Source organism: Globicephala melas, chromosome 11, assembly GCF_963455315.2.
Source record: "Globicephala melas chromosome 11, mGloMel1.2, whole genome shotgun sequence".
Lineage (NCBI taxonomy): Eukaryota > Metazoa > Chordata > Mammalia > Artiodactyla > Delphinidae > Globicephala > Globicephala melas.
This window is the reverse complement of record NC_083324.2, coordinates 88,147,857-88,173,477: the sequence shown is the minus strand read 5'-3', so window position 1 is coordinate 88,173,477 and position 25,621 is coordinate 88,147,857.

Here is a 25,621-nt window from a genome sequence, read left to right as displayed (position 1 = left end):
AGAGAACACTCTATGGGAAAATAAGGATAATGTATGTAGAAAACTCTTTACAGAAGTTCTGCTGAGAAAGGAGGAGAAATTAAGAAGATGGCAATTCATACTTTATGAATCTCTATGTAAGTCTCTACCACAGAACACCAGTGAATTGAACTTGAGCATATGGCCCATGCTAGACAAGGCCTTAGGGCCTTTTCTCTTCCCCTAACTAAAAGCAGAATAATACAACCAGTTACAATAAGTATTCAAAATAAAGAGAGGAGAGTAGTTCAGTTTTTGGTTCTGGCAACATAGATGGAAGATGAAGATGAATACAGGGTCACATTGTGGTACATGACTTTTTAACCAAAGTGATCACTCTTCATAGAAAATGTGGGCAAATCAATATCTTGGTATCCCTAGAGGAGGGAAGGGATCTGTCTTAGAAGCGAGAACCTGGAGAGGTTCCCCTCCTTAGATTCCTACCTTTAAGATAAATTATTTTTGTGCGTAATTTTAAAAGTCATACTATGTTAGCCTCTTAAATACCTGGATAAGGCTTACTCTATTCAGACTGGGATTAATGGCTTTTAAGTTTTATTTAATAAAGGGTTTCTACAGCTAAAAAAAAAAAAGAATAAGTGAAAAATCATTCTTTATAAAGTATGTAGATAAAATAGCAGTATAAACGTGAAATAAAAGACAAAATCATAAGAATTATAGTCTTTGAAAATTCTTACGTAGATCATTGCTTTCAGATAAAGAATGTGTTCTCATAGTGTGAATGACAATATCCATCAAGGTTAAGTTTGGCCAGATTCCTGGCTCGTTCATACTCAGAGAGTTTAATCTCTATATGTTTATGAGTATGATACCAAGAAGTGCTCACTGACAAAAAGCCATGCTTTGCTCAGTTTAGTAAAAATTTTGTACCAATATACATGGACTGCAACCCTAGAGAAGAAAGGAGAGAGCTCACCGAGACAGAGAAGGGTAGCCAGTGTTTAAGTGGAATCTTAGCAACAAAGTACTGTGAATGCAGTATGCTCATAATAAGAAAGGCGATTGGCCATTTTTTGACCCAAATTTGAGTGTCTCCTATAACATGTCACATATCACATATGTACACTAATTTAATTTTATCTTAAAGTAATAATATACACATAAAACTAGCCATTAAGTGTAAAACAATGAAGCAATTTTGCAAATTTTCCTATGGCATAATAAATTAAGCATGGAGAACACTAGGAATGCAATTTGCAGTCATTTATAATGCAGTGTTTTATGTTAATAATTCAAAATCACATGCTATTTGGAGACACTTCTAGTTAATGTATTTATGAAATTGTCAACTGTGACTGTTTTGGTTCCATTTAGCTAAACATTTCAACAGAATTTGCTTGTTGTTATTTAGTGTTCGCTTGATGGCTCCAGCAATATCGAATGTAGGAATAATGGAAGATTGTTGTACAGGGTTTTTTCCTCCCTGTTAAACCTCCTTTCTCATCACACTTCCAAACAACTCAAGTCAATGACTGTGTTCTCCTCTAGCACCCAAGTGCTTCAGACACTTTGTTTAAAAGTTTTAAATGGAAAGGAGATAAGTGCCTGGATCAATAATTAATTGAAGAGGAAAGTTCATACCTTGTTAAAGAGTTTTTTAAATATTAAATACATTGCATGTCTCAAATCCATAGACACTGACATTACTTTAGAGTTGATAATCATGCCTGTTAGGGACCATTTGTTTATATTATCATCTTTATTTAGATGTTTTTGAATATGAGGAGAAGACTAAATATTCATAAGTTGGCTTGTTGAAGTTTTATGATAATTGGACTTCGTGGAAGCAAAGTTTAATCCTCCTGAGGGTATTTCAGTAAAACTAAAGAACAAAACAATCTCCAGACCAAGAGTAATTAAAATGGGAATTCAAAGTTGACTCTAGTGGTACCCTGTGCATTAATAATAAGGAAAAGTCTACTGGCTTGCTTTCTTGTTCTATATCCAGATTAGTCAAAAAATAATTTTTTAGTCTTAGAGATTCTGTGAGATTTTGTATGATCTAAATAGAAGTGGACATACATATCTTCTCACCAAGAAAGAAGCGTTTTCCCTCCTTTACTTGGATCACTGGTGTTTCCTGAATCTTGCAGAATAATTCATACCTTCTGTGAGTGACATTCACATTGTACGTTATTGTCACTCACTTGACAACAGTAGAAGCAGTGGTTAGACAATGCCAAGCTTAGTCCCTGTAGCCTAAAATTGTCACATTTGGAAAGGAGATAGAGAGGAAATTGTAAAATGGATTAGGTTTGGGAACTCTCTCAGTTGGCCCTTGTGGTATGTTCATTTTTGAAATCTATCAAAGTTATCATTTTCATATCCAAAACCTACTTACTGATTATGCAATGGACTGGAACGCTGAATAATGTGACATTGGGAAAAAACCTATAATATACTGATGATTGTGGGAATATCCAAAATATTTGATAAACTTTGAAAGTATGTTGTGGTTTTTGAAGGGAAAACCAATTACATTATAAATGCACATGGGCAGGATTTTTAACCACAGAATGTTCTTTTAAAATTATGAATTTTAGAAGTTTATTCTGTGGTTAAAGGAGAAAACTCATAAAATACCACAATATAACAGGAACAATGAAATAATTTTACTTCTGCCAAACTTTAATGGTAAAGCACTCATCTGAAAAAAATATGAAAGGTAAGTACATGTTCATGCCTTAAAATTAGGCATCACCAATGCACTGTGCAATATTTTAACTGATGAAACATAAAAGTATCTGAAAATCACTGGCTTTTATGTTTTTATTTATTTTTCCTTTCTATAAAAGAACTTAAAAGTGTTTTTGTGTTTCTTTCAGAGTTTTAAGGGATTTTACATTTTACCTGGGACCTGAAACTAGAATGAAATGTTAGTAATGTCAAATTAGTTTAGCGACAGAAACTTGTCTCCATCATTGGCAGCTGGATCTCAAGCTTCAGGACCTTCTGTATAACAGTGGGCAGAACTCATTCCAGATTCTGAGTTCCCTTTGTTTTTAGTTTTGTACAGTTAAGTCTGTCTGCCTGGACATGTCAAACTACTATTTCTCAAAACCCTTAAGTTGAATGAAAGAAGCCAGGTACCAAATAGTACTCTGTGGTTCCATTTACATGAAGTTTAATATCAGGCAAAACTAATTACGGTGACAGAAGTTAGAGTAATGATTTCTTTAAGAGAAGGGTGAATAGTGATGGGAAGTTTGTGCTGATTGGCTTATGAAAGATTATAAATAATGCATTATATATTCCTTTGAAAACCTGTAAATCTAAATATTATTACAAGTAGTGGTTAAGATTGAAGGAATAGAATGGAGATGGGCTAATTTTTAAAAATTTTAAAGAAAGTTCTGGGATAGCAAGGACTGCTGACTTAATAAGTTCAAAAATTTATCTAACTGTGAAAATTTGAGAATCAGGTATTCTGGGTGAAAAACAGAACCGAAACAAGAAAATCAATATAAATTGGGAATGTCTTTTCTTATGTTTCTGTGAAACTTTACTGAGCCTGAAAGGCTTAGATTCAATGTTAGCAGACCCCTTGTATTCTTTTTTAAAATAAATTGAGGTATGCTGTACAGTCAGTAAAATATACAGATCTGGAGTTCACTGCTCTACAAAGTTTTACATAGGTATGCACCCATGTAACTATGACTCAGATCAAAGTCTTGGACATTTCTATCCTTCAAGAGAGTTTCCTCATGCCCTTTCCCTATCGAGTCCATTCTTCCCAACTCTTCTATCCATCTAGCTTAGTATTTCCTTGCCAATCTTTTGACTTTTTGATAACAGCTATCCTAACAGGTGTGAGGTGATATCTCATCATGGTTTTGATTTGCCTTTCCCTGATGATTAATGATGTTAAGCATCTTTTCATATAGCTGTTTGCTATTTGTATGTGTTTGGAGAAATATCTATTCAATTACTGTTCTCATTTTTAACTTGAGTTATTGCAACTAAATTTTGTATATTGATTTTGTATTCTGCAAAATTTATTTATCAATTCTAATGGTTTTTGGCAGTCTTTAGGGTATTGTATATATAAAATCATTTCATCTACAAACAAAAGCAATTTTACTCCTTTCCAATGATTTGGATGCCTTTTCTTTATTTTTCTTGCCTAATTGCTCTGGCTAGAACTTCTAGTACTATGTTGAATAGAAGTGGTGGAGAGTGGGTATCATTATTTTGTTCCTGATCTTAGAGGAAAAGCTTTCAGCTTTTCACTATTGAGTAGTATTTTAGCTGTGGGCTTGTCATATATAGCCTTTATTATGTCAAGGTACATTCCTTCTTTACCTGATTTGGTAAGAGTTTTTAATAATAAAAGGAAATTGTAATTTTCAAATACTTTTTCTACATATATTGAAATGATCATTCATTTTGTTAATATGATGTATCACATTTGTTTATTTGCATATAGTGAACCATCCTGGCTTCCCAGTGATAAATCCCACTTGCTCATGGTGCATAATCCTTTTAATATGCTGTTGAATTTAATTTGCTAATATTTCATTGAGGATTTTTACATCTCTGTTTATGAGGGATGTTGGCCTGTCCTTTTTTTTTTTTCTAGTGTCCTTGTCTGGCTTTCTAGTGTCCGTGTCTGGATAATGCTGGCCTCATAAAATATGTTTGGAAGTGTTCTCTCTTGTTCAATATTTTGGAAATTTATGTTGTGTTTCTGTTTTCATTTGTCTCAAGATATTTTTTGATTTATCTCATGATTTCTTTTTTGACTCTTTGGCTGTTCATGCATGTTTAATTTCCACATAGTTGTAAATTTTCCAGTTTTCCTCCTGTTACTGATTTCTAATTTCATACCATTGTGGTTGGAAAAGATGCTTGATATGATTTCAGTCTTCTTAAATTTCAAGGATTGTTCTGTGGCCTAACATATGATCTATAGATAATGTTCCTTATGCATTTGAGAAGAATGTGTACTCTGCTGCTTTGGAGGGAATGTTCTGTAAATGTCTGGTGGGTCCATTTGGTTCAAAGGACAGTTCAAGTCTAACGTTTCCTTATTTATTTTCTATCTGGATAACCTAACCAGTATTGAAAGTGAGGTACTGACGTTCCCCAGTTATTATTATTGTATTGCTGTCTATTTATATCATTAGGTCTGTTAATACTTGCTTTATATATTTACATGTATCAATGTTAGGTGCATAAATATTTATAGTTGTTACATCTTATTGATGAATTAACCCCTTTATCATTATATAATGACTATCCATGTCTTTTGTTACAGTCTTTGGCTTAAATCTACTTTGTCTAAGTATAGCTATGCCTGCATTATTTTGCTTTTCATTTGCATGGAATATCTTTTTCCATTTTTTAGTCTATATGTGTCCTTAAAGCTGAAGGGAGTTTCTTAGGCAACATATCATAGGTGGGTCTCATTTTCTTATTCATTCAGCTACTCTACATCTGTTGATTGGAGAATTTATTCAATTTACATTTAAAATGGTTATTGATAGATAAAGGCTTACTATTGACACTTTGTCAATAGTTTTCTCAGTGTTTTAAAAATTCTTTGTTTTTTTTTCTTCCTTTATTGCTGTCTTCCTTTGTGATTAGATGATTTTCTGCTTTGATTCCTTTCTACCTTTTATATATCCACTATAAGTTTTCTCTTTGTAGTTACCTTGAAGCTTTTATATAACATCCTATAGTCATAACAGCCTATTTTAAGCATAACAACTTAACTTTAAAAGCTCTCACCTGCCACACACATTTTATTGTTTTGATATAATAATTTACATCTTTTTATATTGTGTATCCATTAACAAAATTATTGTATCTATAGTTATTTTTAATACTTTTGTCTTTTAACATTTATACTGGAGTTGAAAGTGATTTACTTACCACTCTTACATTTTAGAGTATTTTGAATTTTACTATATATTTACCTTTACCAGTGAGTTTTATACTTTCATGTTTTTATGTTAATAATTAGCATTCTTTTGTTTCAGCTTGAAGAAACCTCCTTTATCATTTCTTGTAAGCCTGGTTAGTAGTGATGAATTCCTTCAGCTTTTATTTGGCTGTGAATATCTTTATCTCTCCTTCAATTCTGAGGATAGGATAACTTTTCCATGTTAAGTGTTTTTAGTTGGTAGTTTTTTTCATTTAGTACTTTGAATATATCATTCCACTCCCTTCTGTCCTTCAAGGTTTCTGCTGAAAAATCAGCTGACAGTCTTACAGTGGTTCCCTAGTGTGTAACAAGTGACTATTCTCTTGCTGCTTTCAAAATTCTCTTTGTCTTTAACTTCTGACAGTTTGATCATAATAATTAGTCTCAGTGTGGATCTATTTGGAGTCATCTCTCTTTGGTATTATTTAGGCTTTGTGGATGTGGATGTCTATTTCTTTCCCTATGTTTGGGATGTTTTCAGCTGTTATTTCTGTGAATTATCTTTATGCTTCTTTCTTATTTCCCCTGTATAATGTGTGTATTGGTCCCCTTTATGGTGTCTCAGAAGACCCTTAAGTTATCTTCACTTTTTTTCCCATTGTTTTTCCTTTTTATTCTGATTGGATAAATTCTACTCCCCTGTCTTCTAGTTCACTGATCCTTTTTCCACTTGCTCTATTCTGCTGTTGAAACTCTCTATTGAATTTTTCAGTTCAATTATCCTTCAGCTCTGTGATTTCTGTTTGGTACTTTAATATTTTCTACCTCTTTGTTGAAATTCTCATTTTTTTATTCATTGCTCTCTTGACCTAACTGAACATCTTTATGACTATTACTTTTAACTCACTTTTGGGTAATTCACTTATTTCCATTTCATGAGGGTTGATTTCTAGAGATTTATCTTGTTATTTTGTTTGGAATGTACTCCCCCATTTATTCATTTTCCTTGACTCTCCATGTTTGTTTCTGAGCATTAGATAAAACATCCACCTCTCCCAGTCTTTATAGATTGACCTCATGTCGGTTATGAAAGTTACCAGTCAGCTCTGATTGAGAGTCTTGGTGCCTCTCAAACCTTTGTGCTTGTCAAAGCTGTCGTCTTTGTTTTAGTGGCTCTCAGGAAATTAGGGTGTGCCTAGTCCTGTCAGTGCCCCACAGGTGTAATAAATGCCCATGTGTCCATTCAGGCTCACAGAGCTCTTACAAATGGCCTACCCCGTCAACTCCCAGATGCAGGCTAGTTGGAAACTCTGTGTTTAGGCAGCAGCTGGTAAAGTTAGGACTTTAGATCATGCAATCTAGGCCCTATCAGGGAGAAACTAGGGGCTGGGTGTTTTTGTTTATTCACTCTGTGCTGAGCCAGGGAGAATAGCTTGGGAGAGTGCTTGTGTCCCACATCAAACTTTCTCTTGTTCTTTGTAGCTCTCACGTATGCTAAGCCCTGTTAACGCCCAGAATGAGATGATACAAGAGCCAGTCCCTCTTGTGGAAGTAGTTTAGATGTGTGGACAAAGTCATTTTAGGGAGAAGCTGGAGAGTTGGTTTTATTTCTGGGGGAGCAGAGGGTAAAAGTCACAGGAAGTCCCCATATACCCATGCAGGCTCCTAGAGGACTACTAATTATATACTCTGTCAGTTTCCAGGTGCAGGCTAATTAGAAGCCCAACCTTTGGAAAGCAGTTGTAAAAGTAGGTAGTCAAACCCCTTCCTTGAGAAACTGGGAGCATTGTGTTTTTTGCTTGTCATCTCTGTACTGGGTCAGTGTGGATAGCGGCAGGAGGTGCTCACACTTCTGTTCACAACTTCCTCTTAATTTAATGTAGTCCTGGGGAACTTGTGAATGCCAAGTCCTATCAGCTCTCAGAACTAGTGACTTGAGAGTACATGCCTTAGGTGGGAGCCATAAATGCTGGAGTGCTATACATGTGAACAAGCTCCTTCCCAGGAGAAACTGGAGACTTTTTATATTTTATTGTTGCAATGAGCCAGGGAGACAAGGCAGGGGAAACACCCACAAGCCCTTTCAGGCTTCAGGAGGAGTTCAGTCAGCTCCCAGATACAGGCTGATTAAAAGCCTGACCCTTGGGCAGCAGCTGGGAACGTATGCAGTGAAACATCTTCTAGGAAGAAACTGCGATCTGGGTGTTTTGCCTCACTCTGCACCGAACCCCAGGGGATAACCACAGGAAGTGGTCATATGTGTTTAAAAATCACCTGTTTGTTTCCTGTGGTTTTGGGTGGATTCACAAATGCTAAGTCCCATTAGATTTCTGAGCTATGTGATTTGGGAGCTAGTCCCTTGAGTGGCAGCCATAAAAGCTGGAGTACTAGATGTGTTTTCCAAACTCTGGACTACTCAGGAAGAAGCCTGGAGTTGGGTGTTTTCTCCTGATTGTAAGGTGCTGTGCCTGGAGTGGGATTTGTGGCATGAGTGTGTCTCAGCTTTTCCTATTCATTTTATTGTCAGGTTTTTTCTCAGTCATTTGATGTGTAACAGTCACTTAACATTTCTGGATTTCTCTCAGAGAGAATTGTTCCTTATGTAGCTGTATATTTGGTGCATCTGTGGGAGAAGGGAAAGTCAAGAGCCTTCTATTCTGCCATCTTGCTGATGTCTCACATCTTTTTGATTTTTCTATTGTTGCTATAATATTGACTGTGCAGTAAATGAAACATGCATCATTTTTGAATAATATTGGAATGAGGAAATTAGACTAATATATTTTTAAGATTTAAAAATTTTTCTATCACATTAGGCCACAATTTTATGAAATTCATATAATTTTCTTTCCTTCAATGGTAACCACCACTTGGCCAGTTCATATGTCTTTAAATTTCATATCTCCAACTGCAAACCTTATTGCTTCTTCCACTGAAGCCAAGTCAGTTTGTTTGTTATCTTTCCAGATTCTAGGAAAGAGTGGACTTCAAGAGAAAGATACTGAACTTCCAGCTTTTTAGAAAAGTAAACGACATGTGACTTTCTTGTATCTCTATGTTGATGAAGTGGGCCATATTCATATGGTATTTTTTCCATTTTGAAAGCACTTTTATCTAAAACACATCATTATTCCTGTTGTTTTTGGTGACATATTCAAGTGTGTCATTGCATGCCCAGACGTATGATGTTTGATCAATGTGCAGACATTACTTCCCCTGCCCTGGATATGTATTCCTATCCCTCCCACTACCCTACCTCAGGTGAAGGCCTATCCTTTTATATATTTTCTGCCTTATGTATGGTTTTAAAATTTTTCAGTTTTTGTCTTTACAGTTTCTCTAAATCTTTGTTTTTTTCTATTTTATTAAAGAAAAAATTATAAATTATTTAATAGTACAGTAGTTCTGTGACTTGGAAGAAATTCTTTAACTTTTTTAGGTTTGTTCCTCTTCCACAGAATGAGGGTATGAGCTGTCTGATAGAAATACAATGTGAGCCACACATGTAATTTAAAATTTTCTAGTAGCCACACTAAAAAGTAAAAAGAGAACCAGATGAAATTAATCTTATAGTATATTTTAAACCTAATATGTTCAAAATATTGTTTCAACATGTAGATTAACTATATAAAAATATAATTTATTAACCAGAGATATTATTTTCTTTGTTCCATATTAATCTTTTTTACTAAATGTATGTTACACTTACACTGTGTCTCAATTTGAACTAGTCACATTTCAAATACTTAATAGCCACAAGTAGCTTAGTGTCTTGGCCAGTGCAAGTCTGATTTCTGAAGGAAATTAAGATTATTGTTGAACATATTCAATCTATTAAACACCAGCAAAGTTAATGTGGTGCTTGATGAACTGTCCTTCCCTTCATACTTTTAACACCTGTACTTAAGAGTACCTTTCCTGTTTTTTGGGTTCTTAAGAGTTCTTTCCTCTTTTCTTCCTGGCCTTACTTATAGCCATGCAGTCAAAATTGCATGTACTGAAACCTTACTTTGCACATAATCCATATTCAAGGTATCCTATCCATGGCATTTCATTTTTTCCGGTATCCTGAAATCAGCCTTCCTAAAATCTAGGTTGCCTACCTGTCAATTTCCTATTCACGATTTCATTCTTCCTTGTTCATCTGCATCTTATCCGTAATGCCCCTTTGGCTCCCTCCATCTTCTAAAAGCTGAAATTGTCAGCAAGACAATAATTTATCAGATGCTCTACTTTTTAAGAGAATGAGACTCCCATAGATACCCTGATAATAGCAGTCCCCCAATGATTCTTTATCTTGCTTCCGTGCCAATTTTGTAATTTCTATTACAAAAACCTATCTTGTAGCCTCTATTTGTCTGGGTTATATGTGGAAGTCTCTTACAACAATATGACATTAGCTTGTCCTTCTGTGTCCTCACAGTACTGCTCAGATGGTAAATTTAATTACGAGTATGTACATACCTTCCCGTTACACAGTGTTTCCTTCTCCCTTTTAGATTTGTGACTCTTGAACTTGGACATATCCCTTTCATTTCAGACATAAGTCCCAGGCCGTCAAATATCAGTAGCAAATCCCAAATTTCAGTGCTGTGAGAGCCTGTAAGAATCCTATCAATGAAATCCCTCACTTTGTAAGATTAGGAAACTAAGGTTTATGGAGACAGTTTCTTCATGTTTACATACCTGACATGGTTGAGACTCTTTTGATAGCCCTTTAGTAAAATTTAATTTCATTTTGTTACCTTTATAATTTTATCAGTTGGTAGACACCTAGGACTAAACTTTCGTCTCTCGTTTGTACCTAAAGACTTTTTATCTGAAAATGTCTGTATTTCACTTTCACTTTGCTAGCTCTTACTTTACACATAGTAAGCATTTGAATAATGGAAAAATAAATGTCACATCTATTCACTTCTATAATATTCAGTTTTGTATGGACTTTTAAATCTGTCTCACAGTTCTCTTTAAAGTCTCCTTGATTATATCAGAGTAAAAAGCGGCCTCACAGTGGTCCACAAAGTAATGTCATCCCTCGTTTTCTGATCTTATCTACTGCCACTCCCCTCCTGGCTCCAGCCGCCTGGCCTCCTTGCTATTCCTCAAACACACCAAGCACTTTTTTGCTTCAGAACATTTGCACTTTGGAGTTGCCTTTGCCTGGAGTATTCTACCTGCAGATATCTAGATAGCCACTTGGCTTCTTCATCAATCACATCCTCACTTCAGCCCTCTAACCCACTAATCCACCCTATGTAAACTGGAAACCATCTACAAGTTACTTCTGCCTTGCAGATATTCCTTTCCTTCCTAACCCTGCTTATGTCAAGAACTACATTAAATCCCTCAATAACTGTTCTGTCAGCTTCTGGTCCATGCCCCTGTAACCGGAAATCAGGTCCTAACTAAGAAACTTCCATGTCAATGCCTCACTGTCCTCATGTCCCCATCACTCAATCCATGCTTCTGAACAGCTACATATTCCTCCTACATGCAATTCCCTCTCCCCCACAGAATGTTTTTAATTTTCTCATCTCATTATCAAAGCAGAGTTTTGGCTGCTTAGTAGTGACAAATTTCTCCAAAGACATTCATTTCAGCCCAGGGTCTTTGCTTTATATTTTACAAGTAAAAGGCTCATTGGGGAGGCTTTCTCAGAATGAAAAGAGGTCTGCTCAAATTAGTTATTCAAATATAAAGGGGATAAAATATTAAAATATATGCAGGTGTAACCTTTTCTTTTACTTTATTTTTTTAAAGGAGATTCTGTATTTTCCATTTTGGGGGCCTCCTGGGCCTTTCAGAAGCTGAGCAGAACTGGAAAAAGCCAAAGAACCTCAGTTGGTCTGTATGAGAAAAGGTGAGGGAGAGACAATGAAAGGTAGAGTCAGTGACAGTCAGATGGCTGAAGAATGAGGAGTTTGGGGGGTTTAGGTAGATATAAGATAGCGGCACGAAGGAGTGGAGATTTAGGGGAAAAAGGTGTACCCGAAAAAGGATGTCAGGAATGCTTTCACAGTGCACGTGATATAGTCTCACTTTGCTTCCTCTAAAGAAAACTTTGGTATACATCTGTGATTATATTAGAAATTCTCTTAGCCCAGACAAACTGGTTAATTGGTAACTGATTAATTTAAAAATATATATGGTTATGGTTATTGTGGGAATGGAAAAAAATGTTTCTTGAAAGTTTTAATTTTAAATTGGAAGTACATATGTTGAGGTAGGGCCAAGAGCTATTAAGTGAGTTTGAGTCAACGACAAGATATCTGAATTATTTTATTGCATAAACTCTACCCATAATTAATCAATTTCAATCTTTATTTTCTTAATTTGGAGCAATCCTTTAGAAGTACCTGTGAGATAATTTAAGTGCAGAATAATTGTATAGTTTTACATAATCCCTAATCTTTAACAGTTTTCTTACCCACACCCAACTCAACAACAATATTTCGAGCAATACTCAAGTATTACAAAGCATTCAATCTTGTTTTCTTTTTCACTACAACCAACAACTCTTTTACCTTATACACTTCTCATTTCATTGATTTATATAATAATAGACTAAATTTTATAATCACTGTAGCAAGTACAACTGGTATAATCAGGTTTGAGGACAAACACTACTGACTCTAGATGAGCAGAGAACTTAATTGCTGGTAGGAGAAATATGTCAGTGTACCAGAGAGTGGAGTAGCATACTATCTGCAGTGTTCAGTATGCTATGGTTATAATAGAGCTTGATACAGAGAATGAAGAACATCAAGGCCAGTTCAACGCTTCTCAGAGTCTGACTTGTGTTTCTTTCGGAAAAAATTGGCTTCGAATCCATCCAATGTAATTGAAATTTCACAAATCTCCACCTCTTTTAACACAGAGGATTGAGTAAGGCTTTGGAAGTCTGTCATTGCTAGTTTTTATACTTCCCATCCAGGCTTCAAATATTGTAGGACCAAGTTTTGCAAAACACAGATTAACACTGCATTCTGTGTTGTCACCAGTAGCATCCATAAGAAGGGATGTGATGGCGATAAAAGAACTATTTCCTCCTATGCTTCTAACTCCAGGCATAATGTCTTTAACCTGTTTCACTTAGATCTCTGTATAAACTACAAGTCTTTCTCAGTGTGTCTTGTAAATGATTTTTGAAGTCTTGTCTTATCATACTAATTCTGGGTGGAGGGTAGCATGGCATAATGGATTGAATAGGCTTAATCAGTTAGGCAAACCTAAATTTGGATTTATAGAATTATAGTCCTGTGATTTGGGGCAGTTTGATTGAGTTTTGTTATCCTCACCTTCAAAATAAGTATTAATATAACCTAGATTGTAGAGTTGTGAGAATTAATGACATAATATATGCAAAAGGCCTAGCCCAGTGTCTGATGCACAGTAGGCATTTGATCAATGCCAGCTCTTGTTAGTAACCATCTTCCTCAGTGTTTAATCCATCCCAGTGATGATGTTATCAGTTCTCCACATAGGTATTCATGCCTGCTTAGTAACTCAGTATTTGAAAATCACATAGGCAATGTACCTAGCAGTCATATGAGGCAAGGAGAATAAAAGACAAGATTGAAGACATGAACCCACCTCCTACATCTGACTTAGTGGTCTGCAAAAACACTTTGATGGCCTGCTTTAAAAGTACCAGCAAAATGATGCCTTACATTCATATCCTTACATGATTTATATTTTTGTTTTGATTTATTTTACTTCTTATGGTTTAAGTGCCTCCTCCTTTCAATTGATTCCATTTGAAAAGATGGTTTAATTAATTAATTAATTAATTTATTTTAAAAATTAAATTTATTGGAATACAGTTGCTTTACAATGTTGTGTTAGTTTCTACTGTACAGCAAAGTGAATCAGCTATACGTATACATATATCCCCTCTTTTATGGTTTCCTTCCTTCCCATTTAGATCATCAAAGAGCACTGAATAGAGTTCCCTGCGCTATACAGTAGGTTCTCATTAGTTATCTAATTTATACATAGTGTATATATTTGTATATATGTCGTAGTGTATATAGTGTATGTATGTCAATAGTGTATATATGTCATAGTGTATATATGTCAATCCCAATCTCCCAGTTCATCCCACCCCACCCTCCCCTTTCCCCCTTGGTATCCATATGTTTGTTCTCTACATCTCTGTCTCTATTTCTGCTTTGTAAGTAAGATTGTCTATACCAATTTTTTCAGATTCCACATATACACGTTAATATATGATATTTGCTTTTCTCTTTCTGACTTACTTCACTCTGTATGATAGTCTCTAGGTCCATCCACATCTCTGCAAAAAAATGGCAGTATTTCATTCCTTTTTATGTCCGAGTAATATTCCAATGTATATATGTACCACATCTTCTCTATTCATTCCTCTATCGATGGACATTTAGGTTGCTTCCATGTTCTGGCTATTGTAAATAGAGCTGAAATGAACATTGTGGTACATGACTCTTTTTGAATTATTGTTTTCTCAGGGTATATGCCCAGTAGTGGGGTTGCTGGGTCTTATGGTAGTTCTATATTTAGTTTTTTAAGGAACCTCCATATTGTTCTCCATAGTGGCTGTATCAATTTACATTCCCACCAGCAGTGCAAGAGGGTTCCCTTTTCTCCACACCCTCTCCAGCATGTATTACTTGTACATTTTTTGATGATGGCCATTCTGACCAGTGTGAGGTTATATCTCATTGTAGTTTTGATTTGCATTTCTCTAATGATTAGTGATGTTGAGCATCCTTTCATGTGTTTCGTGGCCACCTGTATGTCTTTTGGAGAAATGTCTATTTAGGTCTTCTGCCCATTTTTGGATTGGGTTGTCTGTTTTTTTGATATTGAGCTGCATGAGCTGCTTGTATATTTTGGACATTAATCCTTTTTCAGTTGCTTCATTTGCAAATACTTTCTCCCATTCTGAGGGTTGTCTTTTTGTCTTGTTTATGTTTCCTTTGCTGTACAAAAGCTTTTAAGTTTCATTAGGTCCCATTTGTTTATTTTTGTTTTTATTTCCATTTCTCGAGGAGGTGGGTCAAAAAGGATCTTGCTGTGATTTATGTTTAGAGTGTTCTACCTATGTTTTCCTCTCAGAGTTTTGTTTTTTTTTTTTTTTTTTTTTTTTTTGCAGTACGCGGGCCTCTCACTGTTGTGGCCTCTCCCGCTGCGGAGCACAGGCTCCGGATGCGCAGGCTCAGCGGTCATGGCTCACGGGCCCAGCCGCTCCGCGGCATGTGGGATCTTCCCGGACCGGGGCACGAACCCGTGTCCCCTGCATCGGCAGGCGGACTCTCAACCACTGCGCCACCAGGGAAGCCCCCTCTCAGAGTTTTACAGTGTCTGGCCTTACATTTAGGTCTTTAATCCACTTTGAGCTTATTTTCGTGTACGGTGTTAGGGAGTGTTCTAATTTCTTTCTTTTACATGTAGCTGTCCAGTCTTCCCAGCACCACTTATTGAAGAGGCTGTCTTTTCTCCATTGTATATTCTTGCCTCCTTTATCAAAAATAAAGTGACCATATGTGTGTGGTTTATCTCTGGGCTTTTTATCCTGTTCCATTGATCTATATTTCTGGTTTTCTGCCAGTACTATACTGTCTTGATTACTGTAGCTTTGTACTATAGTCTAAAGTCCGGGAGCCTGATTCCTCCAGCTCTGTTTTTCTTTCTCAAGATTGCTTTGGCTATTCGGGGTCTTTTATGTTTCCATACAAATTGTGAAATTTTTTGTTCTAGTTCTGTGAAAAGTCCCAGCGGTAGTTTGATAGGGATTGCATTGAATCTGTAGATTGCTTTGGGTTGTATAGTTATTTCCACAATGTTAATTCTTCCAATCCAAGAACATGGTATATCTCTCCATCTGTTGGTATCATCTTTAATTTCTTTCATCAGTGTCTTATAGTTTTCTGCATACAGGTCTTTCGTCTCCCTAGGTAGGTTTATTCCTAGGTATTTTATTCTTTTTTTGCAAAAGTAAATGGGAGTGTTTCCTTAGTTTCTCTTTCAGATTTTTCATCATTAGTGTATGGAAATGCAAGAGATTTCTGTGCATTAATTTTGTATCCTGCTACTTTACCAAATTCATTGATTAGCTCTAGTAGTTTTCTGGTAGCATCTTTAGGATTCTCTATGTATAGTATCATGTCATCTGCAAACAGTGACAGCTTTACTTCTTCTTTTCTGATTTGTATTCCTTTTATTTCTTTTTTCTTCTCTGATTGCTGTGACTAAACTATGTTGAATAGTAGTGGTGAGAGTGGACATCCTTGTCCTGTTCCTGATCTTAGAGGAAATGGTTTCATTTTTTCACCATTGAGAATGATGTTGGCTGTGGTTTTGTCATATATGGTCTTTATTATGTTGAGGTAAGTTCCCTCTATGGCAACATTCTGGAAGGTTTTTGTCATAAATAGGTGTTGAATTTTGTCGAAAGCTTTTTGATCATCTATTGAGATGATCATATTTTTCTCATCCTTCAATTTGTAAATATGTTTTATCACATTGATTGATTTGCATATATTGAAGAATCCTTGCACTCCTGGGGTAAACCCCACTTGGTCATGGTGTATGATTCTTTTAATGTGCTGTTGGATTCTGTTTGCTAGTATTTTGTTGAGGATTTTTTGCATCTATGTTCATCAGTGATATTGGCCTGCAGTTTTTTTTCTTTGTGACGTGTTTGTCTGGTTTTGGTATCAGAGTGATGGTGGCCTCATAGAATGAGTTTGGGAGTGTTCCTCTCTCTGCTATATTTGGGAAGAGATTGAGAAGGATAGGTGTTAGCTTTTCTCTAAATGTTTGATAGAATTCGCCTGTGAAGCCATCTGGTCCTGGGCTTTTGTTTATTGTAAGATTTTTAATTACAGTCTCAATTTCAGTGCTTGTAATTGGTCTGTTTATATTTTCTATTTCTTCCTGGTTCAGTCTCGGAGGGTTTGTGCTTTTCTAAGAATTTGTCCATTTCTTCCAGGTTGTCCATTTTATTGGCATATAGTTGCTTGTAGTAATCTCCCACGATCCTTTGTATTTCTGCAGTGTCAGGTGTTACTTCATCTTCTGTGTGTTTCTCTGTCTTCTCATTTTGCTTAACTTACTGTGTTTGGGGTTTCCTTTTCACAGGCCACAGGTTCATAGTTCCTGTTGTTTTTGGTATCTGCTCCCAGGCAGACACCAAATGTTGGTTAAGTGGGTTGTGTAGGCTTCCTGGTGGAGGGGACTGGTGCCTGTGTTCTGGTGGATGAGGCTGGATCTTATCTTTCTGGTGGGTAGGACTGTGTCTGATGGTGTGTTTTGGGGTGTCTGTGACTTTAGTATGATTTTAGGCAGCCTCTCTGCTAATATGTGGGGTTGTGTTGCTGTCTTGCTAGTTGTTTGGTATAGGGTGTCCAGGACTGTAGTTTGCTGGTCGTTGAGTGGAGCTGGGTCTTAGCATTGAGATGGAGGTCTCTGAGAGAGCTTTCGCTGTTTGATATTACATGGTGCTGGGAGGTCGCTGGTAGATCAATGTCCTGAACTCAGCTCTCCCACCTCAGAGGAACAGGCCAGACAGCTGGCTGGAGCACGAAGTTTCTGTCATCCACATGGCTCAGAAGAAAAGGGAGAAAAAAATAAAGAAAATAATATAAAATAAAATAAAGTTATTAAAATAAATTTTTTTAATTACTAAAAATTAAAAAGTAATAAAAAAAGAAAAAACAAAGTAAGAAAGAAAGAAGACAGCAACCAGAAAACAAATCCACCAGTGTTAACAAGTACTAAAAATTATACTAAAAAATAGAAAAAAAACGGACAGACAGAACCCTAGCACGAATGGTAAAAGCAAAGGTATACAGCCAAAATCACAGAAAGACGCATACACACTCACAAAGAGAAAAAGGAAAAAAAAAGTCTATATATAAAAAAAGGAAGAGAGCAACCAAATCAATAAACTAATCTACCAATGATAATAAACTCTAAATACTAAACTAAGATAAACATAAGACCAGAAACCAATTAGACACAGAAAGCAAACCCCAAGTCTACAGTTGCTCCCAAAATCCAGCACCTAAATTTGGGATGGTTTGTTGTCTATTCAGGTATTCCACAGATGCAGGTACATCAAGTTGATTATGGAGATTTAATCCGCTACTTCTGAGGCTGCTGGGAGAGATTTCCCTTTCTCTTCTTTGTTCACACAGCTGCCGGGGCTCAGCTTTGGATTTGGCCCCGCCTCTGCGTGTAGGTCGCCGGAGGGCGTCTGTTCTTCGCACAGACAGGAAGGGGTTAAAGGAGCCGCTGATTCGGGGGCTCTGGCTCACTCCGGCCGGGGGGAGGGCGGGGCATGGAGTGCGGGGCGGGCCTGCGGAGGCAGAGGCCGCCATGACATTGCACTAGCCTCAGGCGCGCTGTGCGTTTTCCTGGGGAAGAAGACCGTCAGAGGCGGGCTGCACAGGCTCCCGGGGGGGGGGGGGGGGGAGGTGTGGAGAGTGACCTGTGCTGGCACACAGGCTTCTTGGTGGCGGCAGCAGTAGCCTTAGCGTCTCATGCCCGTCTCTGGGGTCCGCGCTGTTAGCCGCGGCTCGCGCCCGTCTCTGGAGCTCCTTTAAGCGGCGCTCTGAATCCCCTCTCCTCGCGCACCAGGAAGCAAAAAGGTAAGAAAAAGTCTCTTGCCTCTTGGGCAGCTCCAGACTTTTCCCCGGACTCCCTTCCGGCTAGCCGAGGCGCACTAACCCTCTGCAGGCTGTGTTCACGCCGCCAACCCTAGTCCTGTCCCTGAGCTCCGACCGAAGCCCGAGCCTCAGCTCCCAGCCCCCGCCCGCCCCGGCGGGTGAGCAGACAAGCCTCTCGGGCTGGTGAGTGCTGGTCGGCCCTGATCCTCTGTGCGGGAATCTCTCCGCTTTGCCCTCCGCACCCCTGTTGCTGTGCTCACGTCCGCGGCCCTGAATCTTCCCCCCTCCGCCACCCGCAGTCTCCGCCCGCGAAGGGGCTTCCTAGTGTGTGGAGACCTTTCCTCCTTCACAGCTCCCTCCCACTGGTGCAGGTCCCATCCCTATTCTTTTGTCTCTGTTTATTCTTTTTTCTTTTGCCCTACCCAGGTACGTGGGGGAGTTTCTTGCCTTTTGGGAGGTCTGAGGTCTTCTGCCGGCGTTCAGTAGGTGTTCTGTAGGAGTTGTTCCACGTGTAAGATGTATTTCTGGTGTATCTGTGGGGAGGAAGGTGATCTCCGCGTCTTACTCCTCCACCATCTTGAAGGTCTCTCCAAGGTGGTTTATGTTAAAGGAAAGTGCTTTTGTTGTTTTAAGGGTCTGCAGTACACCAAACGCATCTCCAAGGCCAGTGTAGAGTGTTCCTTATATGCATTAAATAAAGCTTCTAACAGGCTGCATTACTGGGCTCACTCAGCTTGCTCTCCACAGCCAGTTTCAATTTCACTAAAAGGAAAGAATTGGTAATTAATTATCTAGGCCATGTAATGAGTTTCCATTACTTGGAATTCAATAAAGCTCTTTCATTGTGACCAGGCTGATCAATAGCACAGAAGGGCTAATAGAAACCGTAGATACAGCTGGGATAATAGAATGGCTGTAGGAAATTTGGCTGGGCCGCTGGAGCCCTGTTTCTTCTCTCCAAGGAATGGAAGCTGCTCAGTAGCTCCTTTTTTTTTTAAGAACACCCTGTGAGGCATTGTGAAATGAGTAGGCTATTGTGTTACTGCACAAGCTAATGGAAATTTCCTTTACAAAATGCATACACACTTGGAGCTGGAATGACTTTGGAGATGATTTAGTTGTATTACTCATGGATCACCATGATGAGATGGCCATTTTTTTGTACCAAAGTAATTTTATCTTTAACACCAACCTCCCCATTCCCTCACTGCCACTGCTGATTAGATAAAAGTGTGTAATTGATAAAACAAAAAGTGCAATCCTTGGAGTAGCAAGAGACATGTAGTTGCCTACTGTAGAAAGATGTGAAAAACTAGGAGACAATGTAATTGTTTAACTGGGGTTTAAACCTGATAGACCCTACAAAGTGTGGACTTGTGAGGAAGGGTTAGGACAATGATTAAATCACATTTGTAAGGATGCCACTTGCCCAAGAAAGGAAAACCACACATTCCAACATTCTAAGAGAGGCCAAGGAGCATAGCTGATGCCTGAGAATTTGCTTGTTTCAGTGACAGTCGGTTGTGTTTTCCTATGAGAATTCTATTTTTCTTAAAATATCTTGGGTAAGTCTCTGTTTCTTGCAATCAAAGGATCCTAAGAAGAACACTGGTCCAATTCCTGTATTTTTCAAGCAGTGAGACCTATTGTAGGTAGTAGAGGTACAGGTATATGTACATGTGTAGGTATAGGTATAGGTTTATTTGGAGCATTATGAAATGTTGATGGAAATTGTACTGAGATGAGAACCTGGCTGTGGCAGGTTGTATCTCCCAGAGATGAATGCAGACATATCTCCTATCCCACATGCTCTTCAGCAGTGTGACCTTGCCAGTCCTCCACCAGGAAGTAGAGTGTATTTTCCCCTCCCTTGAATGTGGGAAGGCTGTATGACTGTTTTGACCAATAGAATACAGCACAAGTGACACTGCAGTTCAGGGCATAGCTCTTAACTGACCTGGCAGCTTCTGCTTCCTCCTTCTTAGAAGGCAGCATCATGCAAGAAGTGTGATTTCTTTGAGACCACAGTGCTGTTAGAAACCCAAGCCACGTGGAGACTCCTCGGATGACAAGATGCTTGCATGGAAAGACAGACAGACAAACACACACACACATAGTCCAAAGAGCACTGAGATGTCAGTCACATTAGTAATAAGTCATCTTGAAGTGAATCCTCTAACCTCAGTCACCCCAGCTGATGACACACAGATTAGAGACAAAACCCTCAGCCGAGGCTTTTCCACATCCCTGACCCACAAAGTCATGAACAAAATGGAAGTTATTTTAAATCACTAAGCTTTGGGTTAGCTTGTCATGCAGCAATAGGTAATTGAAACACTAGGTCACTTGGCTTTCAAATCAGTTTTATGTCCATGAGGCCTCAATTTTATTGGAATAAAACAATATCTTTAGCAACACATCCAAACACCTTTTTGAGCTAACATTTTATTTGGTAAACAGAAAAGCATGTGGATGTCCTGTTAAAGTCACAGAAAACATCTCAGGCAAAAACTCAAATTATGTGACAGATGCAATTTCATTAATCTTCATAACAAACCATGAAGGAAGGTATCATTACTTCATTGAGAGCTTGGAAATTTAGAAATTTAGAAGCACAGTCTCAAGCTTCCACCATGGTTCAGTGGTGCAAATTGAAGACCTTCCCACTGATGGTTACTTATCTAGGTTCCAGTAGCTGGAGAGGCTCTTAGATGCCCATTCTCTAAAATCAGTAATTTGTTATATTTCATTTGTGTTGCCAACTTGTGGTCAGTATCCTACTGGTTAGAAAGAACCAGCTTCCAGTTTTTCCATACCCACACCGATACTTGTTATCGTCTGTCCTTTTGGTTATAGCCATCTTAGTGGATAGGAAGTGCTAACTCATTGTGGTTTTGATTTGCCATTCCTTAGTGACTAGTGATGTTAATCACTTGTACCTGTGTGTAACCTGTATTGGTTATTTGTGTATATTCTTTGGAGAAATGTCTATTCACATCTTTTGCCCATTTTAATTGGGTCCTTTATCTCTTTATTGTTGGATCGCAAAGAGTTCTATAAAGAACTCTAGCGTGCATGAGATCCTTATCAAGATACGTTATTTGCAGATATTTTCTCCTATAAGACATTGATTCTTAATCTTTTTTTGGTATCGTATGCAGTGTTTAAGAATCTGATGAGTTCATGGACTCTCACACAGCTAAGTGCACACTCCTGTAAAATTTTGCTTATATTTTCAGGGATTTCACAAAGCATCCTGAGGCCACTTCATGGAAAACTTGAGTCTGTGTCCACCTCTCCCCAAGTTGTGCCCTTCTCTAGGATCATTCAGCTACTGTATGACAGTGCATTGCGATGAAGTGAAGAAAATGGCTCTTTTGGTGGGTGGTGTGAGGATTCCATTTGGTGACAGAATAGTCTTGTTGGGAAATTGCCTTGAGAGACCTTCTTAGAGTAGGCAATTCTGTATAGAACTAAGTATGCTGAGTCTCAGAGAAGAGAGGAAAACTGTTCATGAGACAAGAAGAGATTTTTTTTCCTTTTTGCATGAAGTAGGGAGAAGGGAGAGAGAACTTCAGCCAACTGAGAAACTGAGAGAGGGTTGGAGAAGATAATTCCCAGGACATATCCTGATGAATTAGAAGTAAATGGATGTTTTCCTAATGCTAATCAACAGCACTCACTTAACTACTTTTGTCATGTCTGCTTCTCAACTAGAGAAAAAAGATGAAGTGGAACAGTGAGAGCTATTTAAATAGACAACTGGAAGCCAGAGGCTTGGGAACATTTAGACCTTTCTATTTTTCTAAAGCCTATTGCTGGCAAAAAATTATGACTCTGAATACTAATATTCTAGACATGCAAAGTTACCATTTAAGCTAAACTCAATGTCTCATGACAGATTTCCTCCCTTCTGTGTAAACTTGTTATCTTTTCTTTCAAGAATAATCAGAAAAATTATGCTCATCATTTCAGAATCTATCAGGAATTTCAAGGCATCATAGGAACTTAGCATTTAAAAGGGTCTAAAATTTTATATTTAATTCCCTATTCATCATGCCTCGTAAAAGATCATTTAGGTTTTGCTTGAAGGCTCTTGATGAAGGGGAAGTCACTACCTCATAATAACCCATCCAGTTGATTTGATCTTTGGGCGGTTCTAACTTATAGAAAGTTTCTTCTTTACTGAGCTGAAATGAGCCTCCTTATACTTCCAACTGTCATCACTAGTTATGCCATTTGGGACCAAAATATGAAAACTATAGATACTCTTTATTTAGCACCGCCTATACCATTTATGTGGTAGGTGCTTTATATTATATTTGTATTATTTACTTATAATTGCTTATTACAACTCAGGAAAGTAGATGTATCTTTTACATTTAATAAGTAAGAAATTGAGAATTGAATTCATGGCTCAGAGAAGATAACTGAGAGACTGGGATTTTAACCTTGGTCTGTATGATCCCAAAGTCTAAGTGATTTCTACCATGTAACTCTGTCTCTCTAAGAATGACTAATTCTTTTTTTACCTGAAAGTTTTAACTAATAGAAGATAATGCTAGTTCTCACTGTGCCTATTCCCTCTTCAGCAAGCAAATAGCCTCAGAATCTTCTAACCAAAAACATACATTGAATATCTCTTTCTTGTTGCAAAGGTCTGTGCCACGTACTCTAAAAGGCATTATTTTGAGTAGGAACTTGGTTTCTTAATGAGTTAACTCACAACCCAATACCCACAACAGAAAGTAGTACTCTAAAGAACTGTACTAGTAGAATGAAGTGCAATGGAACATTGAGGATAAATAAACACATCCATTGGGTGCTTGGCTTTTGCAATTATTTTGTTAGTTCATACTTTTTGTTCTCTTCTATATCTATAAATCAAGGTCAGTCTTTACTCTCTTGATGTTACTTTGCTGCTGGAAAAAAAATAGATATGGTAACATCTTTATTTGTCTTGGTGGTCAACTAGATTTAAATACAGACAAGCAAGCTGGGAAATTTCCATTTGTCAGTTGAATTAGGCTTGCATCAAGGTAGATGCTCCTAAAGATATAGAAATGGAAATGAAGAGGTTGCCATTACTGATGAATAGAGTCTGTGGAGGCAATAAGACCAATGAGTTCTCACTTTTTAACCAGATTTTTGTCTTAAAACTTAGTTTACTCATATTGATAGTTATAGAGCAGGCTCTTGAATAATAAGTGCTGCATAACTGTGACTGGATGCCTTGAAGATTCCTATGATGACCAGGCATAGGATTTTAAATAAAATTTTCTCCAAATTCCACATCTTGTGATGCATAATAGGGTCTTCATATTAGACGAGGAGCATTGTAGATGAGTTCACACTAGGACCCTTATGGAAACAAGAAAGTATATTGTGTGTGTGTGTGTGTGTGTGTGTGTGTGTGCGCGTGCGCGTGTGCGTGTGTGTGTGTGTGCGCGCGCACCATGCCTTTGAAAGCCTTATAGGCATGCTGTTGGAATTGTGACTAGAAATTAATTCTTCACCTTTTAAACAATGTTTTCCCAAATTCTTTATGGACCTAGTATTCTGTTTATTTTATTTTAATTAATTAATTAATTTTATTTTATTTTTGGCTGCCTCGGGTCTTAGTTGCGGCATGCAGGATCTTCGTTGAGGCATGTGGGATCTTTCGTTGCAGTGCACGGGCTTCTCTCTAGTTGCGGTGTGCAGGCTCCAGGGCGTGTGAGCTCAGTAGTTGTGGTGCGCGGGGTTTTTTGTTGTTGTTTTTTTTTTTTTTTTGCAGTACGCGAGCCTCTCACTGTTGTGGCCTCTGCCGTTGCGGAGCACAGGCTCCGGACGCGCAGGCTCAGCGGCCATGGCTCACGGGCCCAGCCTCTCTGCGGCATGTGGGATCCTCCCGGACCGGGGCACGAACCCGTGTCCCCTGCATCGGCAGGAAGACTCTCAACCACTGCGTCACCAGGGAAACCCTGGTAGCGCAGGTTTAGTTGCCCCGTAGCATGTGGGATTTTAGTTCCCTGACCAGAGATTGAACCTGCGTCCCCTGCATTGTAAGGCAGATTCTTTACCACTAGACCACCAGGGAGTCCCTATTCTGTTATACCTTGTAATTCCATGGATGCAGGAAGGATTTAAAACTGGTGCTTTTTTTTTTTTTTTAATTTATTATTGGCTGCATTGGGTCTTTGTTGCTGCACGTGGGCTTTCTCTAGTTGGGGCGAGCAGGGACTACTCTTCGTTGTGGTCCGCGGGCTTCTCATTGCGGTGGCTTCTTTTGTTGCAGAGCACGGGTTCTAGGCATGCGGGCTTCAGTAGTTGTGGCATGCAGGCTCAGTAGTTGTGTCTCACGGTCTCTAGAGCGCAGGCTCAGTAGTTGGGGCGCATGGGCTTAGTTGCCCCGCGGCATGTGGGATCTTCCCCGACCAGGGCTCAAACCCATGTCCCCTGCATTGGCAAGCAGATTCTTAACCACTGCACCACCAAGGAAGCCCCAAACTGGTGTTTTTAATATAAAGTTCTTATATTGGTGAGCAGAGAATTGAGGACTGGGAACCCTCTAAGCATGTGGCACTGATGATGGGTACAGGCTACATCTGGGTTTACCCTGGTTCCCTCAGCTGACTTCAGGTGCTGCAGAAAGGCCCTACAGGTTGTTCTCAGAAGGCATGGGGAAGCAGAATACTTTACTGGGCAGGTAAGAGTGAAAGGGAAGGGAAGAGCAAGGCATGTGATTAAAAACTCTGTTTAGGGCTTCCCTGGTGGTGCAGTGGTTGGGAGTCCGCCTGCCGATGCAGGGGACGCGGGTTCGTGCCCTGGTTCGGGAGGATCCCACATGCCGCGGAGCGGCTGGGCCCGTGAGCCATGGCCACTGGGCCTGCGCGTCCGGAGCCTGTGCTCCGCAGAGGGAGAGGCCACAACAGTGAGAGGCCCGCGTACCGCAAAAAAAACCCCACAACTCTGTTTAAACATATATGTAAGATTGTTTAAAAATGTTTTGTTTTGGCCTTTTGGAAGAAAACATTGCAATGGTAACTGGGGGTGCTATAGGGGTGTTGTTTGTACATGAGTTTTT